General features: G+C 49.6%; 1 long non-coding RNA gene across 2 annotated transcripts; it reads right to left on the bottom strand.

Moving 5' to 3' along the window:
* Window positions 1–5,757: 5,757 nt before the first annotated feature.
* Window positions 5,758–8,811, bottom strand: LOC311533252. 2 transcript variants are annotated; one of them, XR_014714538.1, is made up of 3 exons: window positions 8,401–8,811; window positions 7,919–8,054; window positions 5,758–5,886 (listed from the first exon to the last, which is right to left on the bottom strand). It is a non-coding gene; the product is annotated as an uncharacterized lncRNA (long non-coding RNA). The 2 variants fall into 2 exon arrangements; XR_014714539.1 differs by having other exon boundaries at window positions 7,919–8,081.
* Between the last annotated feature and the right edge of the window lie 346 nt (window positions 8,812–9,157).

Genomic DNA, 9,157 nt, shown 5'->3' on the forward strand with positions numbered 1-9,157 from the left:
CACATGGGGGGCAGGAGAGAAGAAAAATTAAAAGAATGTTCTACTAATTTTTAATTTGTTTTTCAGACACCATCACAACGGAGCACAAAGCTCTTCACTTCACTTCACGTCACTTCACGCACCAACGCCATGCAGCCGCAGTTTTAGAAACAAGGTGGCTATTTTTCACTGGCAACACTGTGCCGTGCTTTGGGGTGGGAGCGACTTGCCCAAATGAAACCGGAAGGAAGGAATCTGGAATGTAGGTAGGAAGAAGGTAATGAGCAGAGCTGATATATGGTCACTGAGCATAAGACCTAAGCACTCAAGGTGCTGGCTTATCTGCACATGGCTTCTTGGCACCATCCTGGAACATAAGTTTCCTGCTGATTCCACGCAAAGAGCATTGCCTACTGACTCACCCACTTCCACCCAATATCCTGTCTTAGCCTTATAAATTCTCCATAATCTGCTACCAGGCCCAGTCTCCCTTAGCGTGTGACACTGGACGAGAACATAGCCTTGAAGCAGCACGACTTCAGGCATGTCGTAGAATTTCAGCCTCCTTTCAAGGGTGCAAGAGGCCGCACTTTGCGGGGATTATCTGAACCAGTGCTCTACCCCTTCTGTTCTTCACCTGTCACTGGTACATCAGGGTGCTGGCTGCTGACCAGAGCAGGATGAATACTACAGAGAACTTTCCACAAGTATTAATTCAAATTTGGAAAGGATCTCACTATGTCTGCCTGGTGCCTTTTTTTTAACCATAGAAAGGTCATTTCTTTTCATTTGGTTCTGTAGGACTTTCCCATCAGAATCCTGGGCCTCATTCTCATTTTTGTAAAGGCACTTTTACATTAATGCCACTTTCAGATCCCTTTACACTCCCCGAGAGGGAGTTAGTGTGAATGAGAATCAGGCCAAATGAGTGCCTGCAGCCTGGCTTAACAAAGTGGGGTGAGTTTCAGAACTCGTGTTGCTTCTTCTAGCCTTTGCTTGGAAGCCTGGTTGGTTGTTCCCTTAACTTGCACTGGTTTTGTCCATTTTGTGCTGGCATTTCCCGTGGCTACAAAGGCAGCAAACCAGCCAGCCTAGATACTGCCTAATGCTTTGGGGTTTTCTCTTTTCTTGTTCCATTTTCCCCTTCAGCAGTTGGGTGGAACGTACTGTTTCCCCCTCCCTTAACCTGTGCTGTAGCCCATTCCACAGCAGCTCCAAAAGCCATTCTGAAGGAGTACAGACGAGGAAATCTCAAACCACATGAAAGATCAGAGCAGCTTCCCCTCCCATGGAGGCTTTCACCAGATTAGTGACTCACAGGAAGAATTAGATACTACAGGCAGACTGCTCCAAAAGCAATATCCCCCTGTGTCGTACAGAATCCGCTGAGCTTCTGGTCTCTACTGCCTAACTCTGCTGGATTTCGTTCAGAAAGGGCAGCCATTCTCCAAACGTATTCAAATTTCAAACTTTCAAAATTCAAATTTCAAACTTCAAATTTATTTGAGCATAAGCTTTTGTGAGCTACAGCTCACTTCATCGGATGCACACGAAAGCTCATGCTCAAATAAATTGGTTAGTCTCTAAGGTGCCACAAGTCCTCCTTTTCTTTTTGCAGACACAGACTAACACGGCTGCTGCTCTGAAACTTGGAGCAGCTATTGATTTCTGGGGGTTGCAGGAGGCAATGAGTGTTCCTGGAGCGGTGGGGTGGACGCACGAGGGTGGCTGTGACCCCGCACTGGCACCAAGGATGCACAGTTCTGGCACAGCACAGCCTCGGCCTGAGAGAGTGGCCACCCACGCACTGGGACACCCAGACCCTGGCAGTCTGTGATGAAAAGAGGAAGGATGGTCTGGCGGACAAGGCCCCAGAGAGCAAGGGTCAATTCCTTGGGCAGGTCACTTGGTGCCTCCCTTTCCAATCCATAGCCTGGGTGATAACTCCCCACCCCATCTCTCATCCTTTGTCTCAAGTGGGCAGGGACAGTCCCTTACTGTGTGTCCATCACCTTCCCCCAAGGGCAGAGGGGCAGGACTAGAACACTCAGCATCCGTGTCTTGAGACTGTTTGTTCCATGTGACAAGCCCTAAGGGGACTTCAGCTGGGTAGGGAGAGGAGCTGGGAAAGGGACGAGCTGCCTCCCTCCCACACGGGACTCACCCCAGGCTGCAAGGAAGTGTATTTTCACGCAGTAACACATCAGGGCAGCTGGTTAATTTTGTGAGCCGTTTGCAACTTAAGTGCACTAAGGTGCTGCTGTTTCTAATGCTGCACATTGTGTTTAACAGCCACTAGGAGTGGAGGCTGCTGGTTATCAGGTTTCACTCACTGGCCAAACACAGAAGCATGTTTGCTCCATGTTCCTGCAACTCCTAATGGCCCAGGGCCCTGCGGTACTGTCTGGTCAGGAGGGTGGGGAGATTTCGTCTGCAGCGAATGTCGAAGAAATTAGTCCACAAGGTTATTTGCATTCTGCCCGTGGTGGTCTGACACTCAGTGAGAAATTCAGATCCCAGGCACCCACCTGGATGGCTGTTTCTGATTTCTTTAAAGCTCTAACCAGACAGCAAAGGTAGCAAACAACAACAACTTCCATTTATTATCCCCAGGTTTTTCTGAGAGAGTAGCAAGAGTGGCTTGTCTTGGATGGTGGCAGTTCTTTGTAGGCTCCCTTGTTTAATTCCTGCACTTGTGGCTAGAGCCAAATGGAAACGCTACATAACTTAATCAATAGTTACCCGCTGAGCTACTGGGGATAGTGATTCAGATTGTCCTGCTGGCTGTCAGAGGATGCCTTGGTGGGAGGAGGGATGAGGGGGCCTGTACAGATACCACACAGCAGCAGGGTTTCACGTGTCTCTCTGTCTTTGCAAGGCGAGGCTCAGAAGTCGGTTCTGAGCCAATGAGGCATGGTCAGAACTCCAAACTACTTCCCCATCCCTTCTACTCCTCCAGAATGGCAGGCTCTCCCTCCCCAAAGCTATTTAAGAGAGTGATAAACTGAGGGTTTCTTTGGAATGGGAGCTGGGAATAGTGACAATACTCACTACTTCCCAGAAAGCGATGCATCTCCACCCTTCTGCTACGTGCTTACGGGCACTACCTAATGGCCACAGGCAGGAGAGTAAAGGCCATTGCAATGCAGATCCTTTCCTTTTCTTTTCCCTGTGTGCCTGTTTAGCAGTTCCACTAGCAAACCTTATCCCCAGCAATGCACAGAACTGCACCATCTGTGACCGCAATGCATGTTCCTCTTGGAAAATGTAAGGCACTGGACACTCCTAGGGCTGGGAAGCATTAACCGAAAAGGAACCTTATGTAATGGGCCATGCTTGCTCTTATTTATCTTATCTACACCCACAGGGAGCTGAGGAAGGGGCTAAGACAACCAACTCCCAGGCTCATTACAACAGTACTGGGATTCCAAAGGCTGCCCAGATGAAGAATGGCTTTGTTCAGGAGGCAGGGGAGGGGAATCCCTATCCTCAGCCCTGGAAGCAGCCAGAGGAATTGAATCTCCCGCCATTTGGCTGCAAAGAACACAAGGCATGGCTGGCCCGGGCAGTGCCCCCTCCTGGCAGCAACCCAGGGGGCAGGAGGAGCTGGATAATCACAGTCAGACCAGGGAAACTTGACATTTTAAATGCTGATTGCTGCAACCAGGTATCTCTCCGGGTGCTACCTGGCTTTGCACATCATAGGAGCTAACAAGTGGGGGGTTAAACATAGCCCATCCACCGCCCAGCACTCACCCGTGTACCTGGGCTTCAGTGCTGGAGGGCGGGGCCGGGGGTGGGTGGGGGAAGGTCTTTACAGAAAACTGGGAAAGAAGGGAAATGAAGGGGCTTGGGAGGAGTGTGTATGGAAGTGACAGCAACAAGAGGGATTCACAGCCCAACTCAGGCAGGGGCATAGATACCTACTGAAGTCCCTTCCAGTCCTTACAGTGCTATGATTGTGTGATTCTGTGCTGTCACTTTAAGGGCCAAAGCTTCACACAAGTTGCCAGTGAAAGCCAAGTCCAACAGAACTCTGTTGGGAGGATTTTAGTGGCACTGAAGTGGTCCATAAATTCTGCCCAGGGGTGAATTTCACCCTCAGTGCACACCAGCTAGGCTCCCTTTGCAAGCACCTGTACCAGTTTTGCTGACTGAGCACATGTGCGTGTCCTAATACCCAGTTCCTGTTGACAAATGCTGCTACCTGCCAGTACTTGTACACATTACGGATGGACAACTGCATTCCTGCTTGAAAAGTTGACCCTCAAATCCTGTACAAGCCACATTAATTTTGAGGGGAAAAGTTGGTTTTCATTTTCCCAAAGCAAAATAAATGTGATTTAAAAGAAACTAACAGAATCTGACTTTGCTAAGTGGAATAAACCAAGTGAGGACATGGAAAAATGAACTCCTGCTGGCGATTCCTGCTGAAAGAGTCTCAGCTAGCCAGGCTGTGAGATCAACAGCAAGAATCGTGGCCATTTTAACTTTGCCAGAAAGTCCCCCCTGGCTTTGAGATGTTTCTCGCACTAACCCACTATGATGCTTTGTTGACTGTTTCTCTCCCGTCCAGAAGTGAATGCTGCCAAAATCAGAAACAGAACATCCACAATCAGCAACGAATGTGCTGCCCTGCAATGCTTCTGCTGTGTCCCGGGTGGGATGCAGTCCTGGGAAGGGCTGAGTGCCTCCCAGAAGGGAATGAGCATCATCAGTTTCCACTGAGACATCAGGATCTGACCCTGTTCTTGGGACTGAAGGGTCCCAAACTCTGAGCTTTCCTGTCCATTCTCCTTGGTATGCAGCTGTGAAAGCCAGAGGATACAGACATGACATGTACATTACAAAGTGTAATTCTTTAGCGTATGACTGGCCCCAGTACCACAAGTCTCTACAGCAGGTGGTAAAGGGAAATCAGAGTCAGACAGTGCCTCATCCAGCCTTATCAGCCCAGTGGCTCCTCCTTGCTATTGAGCCCACACAACCTGAAAGGTATCACCCATTGAAACACCTAGGGCTTGATTCCCATGCTGCTCTCACATGAGACTGACACCCCAGACTCCAGGGCAGCACCGGGCGCAGCAAGAGGAGAATCCGGCTGCACCGGGCACTCAGATGCATCTCCCAACACACTCCTTCTCCCGAAGGAGAAGCTTCGCTTTTTCTACCTCACTTCCCCCAGAGCAGAGGCTGGTATCATCAGGCTAAAGAGCAGAAATCTGGGGAAGGATGGCAGGAGGCCAAGGCCCCAGTCCAGGCTGTAAAGGTGATACCTGCAGTGCTGGGAAAGTAACTCGAACAGTGGGCTGGTCGACCCAGGACTGTAATTGGGTTCATTTGTCATAATGCTGCTCCAGCACAGGCCCACCGAACACAGTGCCTTTAAAAACCCTCGTGCAGGGGTTGTGATGAAAGGTATATTTATTATACTTCAGCTTGGAAAGTTGTTTCAGATGTTTCCAATTCATGAGCCGATTCAGACATCTGTTCCTGGTTGGAGCAAAAAAGCTTAACTTGCAAAAAAATAAAATAAAATAAAAATAAAAAAGTGTTTATTTTGGAGACTTTTATGATGCGCTGTCTGCTCCTAATAAGTTGATAAATGTCACTAATGCCCAGGTAACGTGCAGCCAGGGCCAACTCCTCACAGCCAAGTCACTTGTAACCCGGGCTTCCGGCTCCAACTCCTAGCAACCAGGTATATGTGACTTGTTTCCCCCAATGGATAGGTACACTGGGCCCCCATGAGTGCAGTATCTGTGCTATGCACCATCCAAGTGTTCAAAATCAATTTTATTTGAAGAGAAAACATGCTGGTCCCAGAGAGTCAGACCCAAGACCAGTAGATCTCGAAGGCAGAAGTACGTGGGGCGTAGTCCTGGCCTGCGGTCCATGCAATGGAGGCTAGGAGAAAAGCATATATTTCTAAAAGAGGCTGGCATGGTCAGGCCATGAGTATGAAGCTCTAGGATGGGAGTCCCTTGAAGGCAGAATTGGGAAGCCATGAATTTTTCCCTCATCTAAGCTGAAGAGTTGCAAATGGAAGGTCATTTTCCAGCTGCTCCACATCTTGAGCCTCTCACAGAGAGCTGGTATTATCTTTCTTTTTCAATTGCCAGACAGGATCAGACTCACAGCAGGCAGAGGTGGGATAATCTGCCCCATGAAGTTCTTATTCTAACCCCTAATAGTTAGGGGTAGGTTTCTACCTGGAAGCAGGAGGTTTTATCTCCCAGGGCTGTGCAGGGGATGGACGTTCCATTTCCCAAAGGATTTAGAGTTTTTCAAATTTGGCTTCTTTCCCAGTTGGAACCAAAGCCAATGATTTCAAAATTCCCTACAAAGGAAAATTCTGGAAAACACTGTGTCAAGTCGATCTAAATCGAAATATTTAGTTTCAAGTTCAACTTTTTAAAAAAGTTTGTATCATATGATATAAGACATAATAAAAATTCAAAATCAAAAATCAAAACCTCTCATTCCAAAAATGTGAAATCATCAGATTTCAGCATGGTCAGCCCCCACCCCCTCCGCCAAGTCTTCTTCCAAACCCAAATCCCAGTGAAATTAACCTGATTTTGCAAAGTATTGTGATTTGGAAGGAGCCGCACATTGACAGAGCATGATACGGTCCAAGTTTCTCCAACTCTGTTACCTCCCTTCCAGTAGTCTCCTGGTCAGCATTAATGATTATAAGGGTCATTGCAGGGTCTTATTATAGGGCATGTTACTTCACACCCCAAAGACTGAGTCACAAAGCTGGGCTTGTGGGAGTACATGGTAAAAAAGTGAAGTTCACATTAGCTCCTTCCCGCTTCCCGCGTTGTTTATTGGATCTCTTGTCCAACCCACCTCCCCACCCTTCTTTCTTTAGCTCAGTGATACGGGCACCCGAAGCTGGTGGCATGGGGGCGGTGCAGTAACTGGGCTGAGCACATCGCATGTCCGGGGGCTTTGCTTGTTGCTTGGATCCCAAATAACATCAGGAGAAGTCCCTCCTTTGCTTTTGCTCTTGCCTTAGGCTTCAGTGTTTTTCTGAAAGGCCCTACTTGGCCAGTCCAGGACAGGTCTTGGGGAGTCCTGTCTGGCTCCCCAGGGCCGAACACTGCAAAGCCTAGCTCTCAGAGAAGAATGGAAGCCAGAGCAGAGTGTAGGGTAGTGGGAATGGAAGAAACTCCATTCAGAGCAAAATAAAGGAGAGAGAAGAATATTTCTGATCCCCAACAGCAAGTCCCTGGGTCATCTGTATTTTGGCTTCAGATTTGGGGTACTGATGGCATTCTGGCAGACATCTACAAAGATCACTACTTTGTAGAAGCCAGTGGATCCCACTATATGCACCAGGGACAGGTGGCCTGGATCCCTGCACTGCCTGCAGAGGAAGCAGTGTCTCAGCAATGCCACAATGGGCAATTTATAGCCTGCAGGTTAAAGACAATCTGAAGAGAGAGGAGCATTCTGTCTCCTCCTGCTCCTCCCAAGGGATGCAGAATGGGGTGGGCATTGTCTGAGGAAGGGCTGGGCATGCTGGGAATTGCAGAGGCTTCAAAACACTGGGCTGCTGCCTAGGAGAGCTGAGCTGCTGGAATGTAATGGGTTATGAACTGATCCAGAACCCCGCAATCTGCCCCGCTGAGCAGAACCTGAGCCTGGCCCTAAGGGAGGGTGGGAAAAGTTGATTGATCGAACTTCTTCAAAGTCACAGAGAAACTCCTGCCTTTTGAAACCCACCACGCTCAGACTTTCCTGGAGTCTAATCCCCAGAGGGAGACAGATTGTCTCGTGACTTGATGAACGACAGCAAATCCTGGCTGTGGTGAACCAGCCCTTTGGGGCAACAGAGAGATTTTTGAGTTAAAGCAAAGGGTTCCACGGGGGGCTGTGGCAAGCTCTCGACAGATGTGAGCTGGGTGACAGTAGACAACACACAACCTACCAGCATCTGCAACTCCATCTTGTGACTGGCTTTTATTGCATGGGGTCCCTGAGTTCCAATCTGCCTCTTGGATGCTAATCACAGTTCTTGTGAGGCGATGCATCCATTCCTTATTCATTCAGCATCCAGGGACCCTCTGGAAATGATGGGAGAGGTATGGAGGCTATTTAAAAGAAAACAACCAAAAACTAACCTGAGCCTTGAGGACTGGGTCGCCCCTAACAATGATCCAGGGAAGATGCCCAATGAGAGAACTTCCACTTCTCCTCTTCACACCTGTGTGATTGTCCAGAGCACACCCACTCCCCAGCCTCCCCCCACGGCTGGCAGCCCTCCCAGCAAACAGAGCCCATTAAATCCTGCTCTCCTTGCAGATGTGGAGCGTCATGTTGGCACCGTGTTAGCCCTGTGGGTTCCCTGAGTGCTGATCAGCCTCTTGGCTGCTAATCACAGGTTTTGTGAGACATATGTGGTGCACAGACCTTGTAAGTAGTCCATAGGTGGTGCGATGGCTTCAGTGAGATGCAGTGGCAGAAATGACTAATGTGGCACTCTAGGGGTAGCTCGGCCTCCTGCTGGCCCCCTGCACAGGGGAGGGTTTCACCCCATTAGCAATCCCTGGGTGAGGAAATAGGGGAGCGCAGACCTCTCAGCTGGAGCATAAATGGCCAGGGGGCTGGGAGAGCCCATTTGTACTCATTCCAGCGAGCTGAAAGCAGGCGTCAGGCCAGGCCGTGGCAGCGAGAGGCTGAGATCCTGCTGTGTATGAGCGCTGTGTTCCTGGCAGAGGAAATTCTCACTCACAAAGTGCTCCGAAGGTCTTGACGCTGCTCGGGGTGCCGATGATTCAATAGCACGCTCTGCAGAGTTATTTCCTCATCCTGCTGCAGAGAGCTGCCTTTCGGAAGGGCTGAGATTCCTGGCCCCAGCCACGGCCTTTGGAGTTTGCACCACAGAGCGGCGCAGCCAATGAAGCATCTCACCTACTTGTACCATGTGGTTCCGTGGACCCTGGCCTGGCCTCCACCCACAGAGACAAGTCAGCCAGGTGGGTCTCACTCCTTTGGAAACAGCAGAGTGCTGATATTGCACACGGAACACAACACCTTTCTTGTGTCTTGTGCACTAGGACAGGAGACTACTTTTGGCTCAGCCTGGGGACAAAGGGCTGAGAGCAGGGAGGGGCAGATCCACGAACCATTGGGGTCACCAAAGGCAAAGCCTTGCCTGGAGGAACGC

This window comes from Lepidochelys olivacea (genome assembly GCF_965140295.1).
Source record: "Lepidochelys olivacea isolate rLepOli2 genome assembly, chromosome: 19".
Taxonomy (NCBI): domain Eukaryota; kingdom Metazoa; phylum Chordata; order Testudines; family Cheloniidae; genus Lepidochelys; species Lepidochelys olivacea.